Source organism: Hibiscus syriacus, unplaced genomic scaffold (genome assembly GCF_006381635.1).
Source record: "Hibiscus syriacus cultivar Baekdansim isolate YM2019G1 unplaced genomic scaffold, ASM638163v2 tig00110328_pilon, whole genome shotgun sequence".
Taxonomy (NCBI): domain Eukaryota; kingdom Viridiplantae; phylum Streptophyta; class Magnoliopsida; order Malvales; family Malvaceae; genus Hibiscus; species Hibiscus syriacus.
Window position 1 is genome coordinate 4,383,728 of NW_024062685.1, and position 6,756 is coordinate 4,390,483.

Genomic DNA, 6,756 nt, shown 5'->3' on the forward strand with positions numbered 1-6,756 from the left:
GTGTATCCATGTCAGCATAAGGCGCGCCTCATGGGGGCGCCTTACCCCACGTGGCGCCAAATCAGCGTATAGCGCGGTGCAGGGGGTGCACCTTACTGCAAAGGGTGTTAGATCGGAAATATAGTCTGACCGGTGCCTGATCGAGAATATTAAATTAAAAAGATGATTTTTCAGGAAAAACACCCAAAATTAAGTTGACATTATTATTATTAATTTTATATTTAATTAAATATTATATAATAAAAATTACTAAATAAAAATTATTTATATGAACACAACTCTCTTAACTCTTGAATCTAAGGTAATTGTGTTGAAGCGTATCCAAACTCAAAATCTCTTAAATGTTGCAAAAATAATGGTTCTAGCTGAACTAATGTTTAATTATAAAAAAAAAGTTATCTTTGGTTTATTGTAATATTAATATATGATTATTTGTGAAAAATTAAAGTTAGGTTGATTGTTTTGATTCAGATATGAACCTTAAGTTGAGTCGCAAATTAATCTATATCTACGTAATATTGATATACTTTCTCTAAATATTTTTTGTTGAGAATTTCGTTGAGAATTGAAATATATAAAGTAACAAAAAATTCAAAATTTTATTGAATAACAAATTTTTAATTGAGATAGTATTTAATTTAAAAAATTTCTTAATTACATCGACTAATATATTATTTAAGCATAAGAAAAATTTTAGAATGACCATTGCACATCAAAATACAATATTAACTAGAGATACCAAACTACATTATTAAATAAATTATGTTTTAAGAAAATATTAAAATATTCAATCATTTCTCTATAATTAAGCTCTTATAAAAGTTTGGTTTTGATCCTAATACAATTATATTTAAATTATTTATTTTTCTATTAAAAACCATAATTAATATTCGATAGAAATACTGTGGATATAGTTTTTTAATAAAAAAAGAGAAGAAAATCTTAAATTCCGACACCAAAACCTTCAATACAGTAAGCTTTGTAACTAACGTGCCGCTATCTTTTCACTACATGCCCACGCTCTTCCGTTCGCTTTCCCTCTCTACTGCATGATCGATTATCCTAACGCGTGGAAGAATTATAGACGTGGACTCTCAAAATACAGAAAAGAAGAAAAATATGTATAAATATTTGTAGAATATTTTAAATTTATACAGCCTCTATAAAATTTGTGATTTAAACGATAAATTCATTATATCATTTTTTTAAATAACAAAAGAACTTATTTTGATTTTTTTGGGACAACACTTACAGTCTACAAATAATATATAATCCGATAGAACTTTGTGTTTTACTTCAAAATTAAACGCTAATGAAAAATATTTTATATCTTTAAATCAGGAAAATAACAAAAAAAAACTTAATTAGTCGCTGTTAGATCTAATTAAAAAGCGCTTGAATTTTTGCACGCCTTTGGCTCGCGCTTCCATAACGAAGAGACATTGATGTGTTAATTTTCATGTGTAAATTTAATATTTAAATTATTTATTTTTATTCTGTTTTGATATATAAATTTTATTTTTTTAATAATTATTTTTAACATTTATTTTAAGTTTTAATTTGGTATTCTATTATTAAAAAATTAAAAGAATTATTGAAATGACATATTTTATTTTTAATAATGATATGATATTTACAATATTATTTTATTATGATATATCAACTTAGCATTAGATTTTTAGTATAAGAATATCAAACGAAAATAAAACTAATAATTAAATATAATTTTAAAAAATAAAAAATAAATAAAAATAAAAATAATAATTTAAGTACTAAATATTAATTTAACCTTTTAAAGAAAATTGAGTGTGCACGGTCAAAGTGTTGTTAAATGACTTACCAAATACCATGCACGCGAGGGGTTAAGGTGATAGGCGGGTGCACGGATGGATTAAGGAGGACAGTGATCGATGAGGGACACGTGTGTTAGGATTTGGTTTTAACCCCGGCTTCTACGGACGTGTAGCCGCCAGTGGCGTGCCTTGTGACGTATTACGATTTGTCCCCCCCCCCCCCCCTTTCTGCGAATTTCTACATACTTTGCATTGAAATATTGTAAATGAAGAAAATAACCAAAAAGATTTTTCCTTTTGGAATTCGATTCATTTATGAAAATTAAAGGGTCTTGTACCAAGGAAAAAGAAAAGGAAGTGATATGGTTGTTGGCTTTTGGGCCATTGGGAGTCACAGTTTTTCAAGTACCGAATGTACTACTATCACCGAGCCAAAGATGGGCTGCCATCTCATTTTAAGTACAAAATATGTTCGATATAGGCGTGCCACATGGATACTTAAACAAAATGAAGAATCAAAGCAACATTAATCCACGATGAACATGCAAGCAGAGTTTCATTTAGTCCACCAAAGAATAAATCATAGAACAAGTATGATATAAATTAATCAAAATTATGGCTTAAGCATGTTGTGACGTATGAATAATGAATGACTACAATGAGAACAATGATAGTAATACAAAGAGCAGAATTTTGCATACCTTAGTCTGTTCAAGCGACAGCGAATATGCAGCCATGAAACATGCAATGCCTTGTACAAAGAGAACATAATCTTGTTGATCCAAATCAACAACTTCACCTTGCCAAAGATCATTTGCATTGACCACGTCCCAACATAAAATTCACACCCCTTGAATTATTTTAAAATTTTTCATCCAAAATTCAGGAAAAAATCAAAATTGAATTGAAAATAATTGATATGTATAGTTTTAATTATATAAAATATAGGAATAATAAAATTGTAGGAGAAGAGAATCTGGCAAATGAAGGCCACTGACAGCAATTCCTCTATTTAAAGGTGTTTATCAGTGGATGGAACACAATCCGGGCGAGCTATCCTCTCCTCCTTTTCTATCTCCAATTACTTTCATTGATCGCCAAGTATCTACGTTTTGATCCATCGTTCTTTGATGGCCTTTGTCGATGGGATCTCTTCTTCTTCTACTTGCGATAAAAGGAGAGATTCAGATTAGCAAGGCAAATAAGAAAATATGATGCTGCATAAAGTTGCCAGCAATGCATTTTCCTGGTGGTGGGCTAGCCATATCAGAACAAAGCAATCCAAATGGCTTGAACAGAGTCTTCACGGTAATCTAACAATTTCTTTTCATTTTATGATTGTATTAATTCATCTCCCGACATGAATACGATGATATCGCACTCTAAATATATGATGATATTAGACAACGAGTAACAATGCTACTAGTTAATATCCAACAGACTATTGCTTTTTATTTGACTTGAAAATCAGAAGTGTATGAGAAAGTATCTGGCATGCATGAAATCATTGATGATGATGGAGAATCCTTTGTGCGAAGGGTAAATATGTATTATAGGAGACCGGAGCTTTTAATCATTCTTGAAGTATTTATGGAGCATTAGCCGAGAGGTATGATCTCTTATCAAGGGATCTACAAAGTGCCAATCGCACCATTGCCACTGTGTTTCCCGATCAAGTTCTGCATTCCATTCATGACGACGAAGAAGAAAATGGTTGCTTTGCATCGACTTCTTCGAGGTCCGATACACCGGTGTCATCAAAACCGGGATTGAGAGCTAATATTCCGAAGAAGGATTTTCGGAGCCAGTCGATGTTGGCGTTGAGAAAGGGACAGTTAAAGAAGTCTTTTAGTTTGGCTCATGCCGGTTTATGTCCGAATTTGGGGTTGAGCAAAGAGGAGGCATCGGAAGAAATAAACAAGCTCCAAAAGGAGATTTTAGAGATGCAAACTGAATGGGAGTTTGTGAAGAACTCATATGAGCAAGGGTATAAGAGATTATGTAACATCGAAAGTAGCATAACCGAGAAGCAAAAGAGGATATACAGTTTGCAGGACGAGTATGATGTCGGATCCGCTATCGATAATAACGAAGCTCGGCTTCTAATGGCGAATCGAGTTCTTAAATCTTGCCGAGAGTTGTTGGTTAAGTTGCAAGAAACACATGAGCAATCAACTGAAGAAGGAAGAGCTGAATCCAAAAGGATTAAGAAAGTTAATGATACGTTTGAAGCTCTAAGGAGGAAGTTTAATTGCCCACCAACAGTTCAGCAGGAGGAGCTAAAGAAGGTGAGCCTATCTACGGATTTCAATAAAATGGTCCACGAATTCGAGAATGCTGAAAAGGGGAGACAGTATATGGAATCGTTGCAAAAGGAGATCAAACAGAAGTTAAGCTCGAGTGTCTCCCTTACATTGTCACAGCTTGCCGAAAAAATCTATGACCTCATACAAAGAGTTGTTAATCTGGAAAATGCGGTCTTTTCCGAGACTGCTTCAGTAAAGAGATTGAAATCCGATGCTGATAACCTTCAGGAACACGTCAAGAGCCTAGAAGAAGACGAGGAGGCGCTGGTTGGAGACTCAGACAGCACAGAACATAGGATTAGTGCATTGGAGGGGGAATTAAGTAGAGTTAAAGATCTTCTTAGAACTATTATAGATCAAAATAACAGCCTCAAGGCTCATTTCACTGAAGCAAACTGTAAGATCAATCATTTATCAGTGCATTTACATGCTGTGAAGATGGATGAGGAGGTCGACGATATGTAACTCTCCAAAGAAGGAAAAACCGAGGTGGATGAGTCAGTTCCTGGGATAGTTCAGCCTTAAAAGGCGCGGTTGGTTGAAATGGAAGTGAAGGAAGGAGATGACTCAGCTGAAGGAAAAAATCATATTGATTCCGAATCAGGTAATAAGATTGATGCTGAGTCGGAAAAGTGTACGGAACAGATGGATGAATACGAAGCAGAGAATAATTTTTTGTCGGAAACAGCAAGCAGTACCATTGTTGATTCTGAATCAGGCAATAAGATTGATGCTGACTGGGAAAAGGGTACGGAACAGATGGATGATTACAAAGCTGAGATGATATCTTTGTCCGGAACAGCAAGCAGTACCATTGATACCGAGAATCCGGAATTAGAGACCGATGAAGAAGAAGAGCTACAAAACTGGAGGAAGCTCTACAAGAGTGGATCAGGTGAAAGGGAAAAGATTTTACTAGATGAGTACTCTTCGGTTCTTCGGAATTATAAGGATGTAAGAAAGAAGCTTAAAGAAGTTGATCAGAAAAACCGGGACGATTACTACGAATTGGCATCGGAGATCAGAGAACTGAAGAATGCTCTTGCTATTAGGGATGAAGAGATTCAATCATTATGCCGAAAGTCGAGCTTTATCGATGAAAATAAGGATGGGAACTTAACAGAATATGAAGCATTCAAATACCATGACTAGTCCGGAATCTACATTGTCAGATTTCATTCAGACAACACCAGTGGCAGCTGATGAGGGGAAAGGCGAATCCCTTGAAAAAGAGACTAAAGAACCGAGACTAAAAATCAAGACTAAAAAGATCTTTAACTCGATCCCATTCTTTCTTAACCCCGGAAGGTAAAATCCTATCCGATATCAATGAACTGCTGGAGGATAATCTAGCCTTTTGGCTGAGGTTCAGCACATCATTTCATCAGATACAGAAATATCAAACTTCAGTGCAGGACCTGAAAGGTGAGTTATCAACATCGAGAGAAAGAAAGAAGCAAGAACATAATGGAAAAGGAGCCTCTGGGATCAGAAGCACGCCCCATTTACGCTCATCTACGAGAAATAAAAGCAAAACAGACATGGCTGGAAAGCAATTCAGTGTTGAAAGACCAAGTGCAGGGTCGATATTCTTCCTTGTGCAACATCGAAGAAGAGGTATCAAGGATGAGCAATGCAATCGGCCACGAAGGTGAGCCTGAGCTCAATGGGTACCAGGCTGCAAAGTTCGAAGGCGAGATTCTAGGCATGAAACAGGAAAACATCAGGGTTTCCGACGAGTTGAAAGGAGCCTTCGACTGCATGCAACAACTCAAGGAGCAAATAGAGAGTATAATGGCCAATTTGGAGAATGAAATCGAAGCATCAAGGCAACAACAACAATCTGGAACCGGATCACGGCATAGAATCCCTCGCGATCCTTCTTATTCGGAATCAAGTTAAGGAACCAAAAACGGTCTTCGATGTTTATGTGCGGGCAGCCACAATTTCAGAGACAACGCAGTTACCTTGCAGAACCTACAGACCCTTCGTGAGACACTGTAATTTTCTTAGACACCGTTTGGAAGATTTCTAGTTTCTTTTTTTACTTTGATTCTAACTGCTTTAAAACCTTTTTCTGCATATATTACTCGTTGGATTCTTAATATTAATTTATAGTTCTAACGTAGAACTTAAGAGATGTTTTGTATGATTATAGTGCGTTGATTCTTTCGTTCTCCATTGATGGATCCGATTTGGCTCCTATTTTTGTTTTTGTTGTTGAAATTCATAGCTTTGAAAACAACTAAATGTCTTTGTATACGTTTAATCAATAAAATGTATAGTCTAAGTGATTCTCAAACTTTAAAATTTTTACAATTAAATCCTTTTTATGACTTGCTGGTTAGTCATAATTATTATACTTCTTTTATTTGATTTTTAGAGCTTCGATTAAGTTAAAATGAAAATGAATCAAGGAATGAATGTGACTTAACATACCGATAATATTGAACCTATAATTTGATTAAATATGTAAGATTAAAAAATGAAACAGAATTAGATTAATTAAAGAGATAGTACTTAATCAAATATGCATTAATTAAAAATCGACAATCAAATGAAAGAAAGAATTTTTTTTGAAAGAGGGTACTTTGAATTATCAAATGCAAAGTACACCACCTCAATGACCTAATTAAAAAACCTCCCTAATCCTAAAT

General features: G+C 34.6%; 1 pseudogene; it reads left to right on the plus strand.

Moving 5' to 3' along the window:
• The first annotated feature begins 2,924 nt into the window (after positions 1 to 2,924).
• LOC120118669 lies at positions 2,925 to 6,093 on the plus strand (annotated as a pseudogene).
• Positions 6,094 to 6,756: the final 663 nt, after the last annotated feature.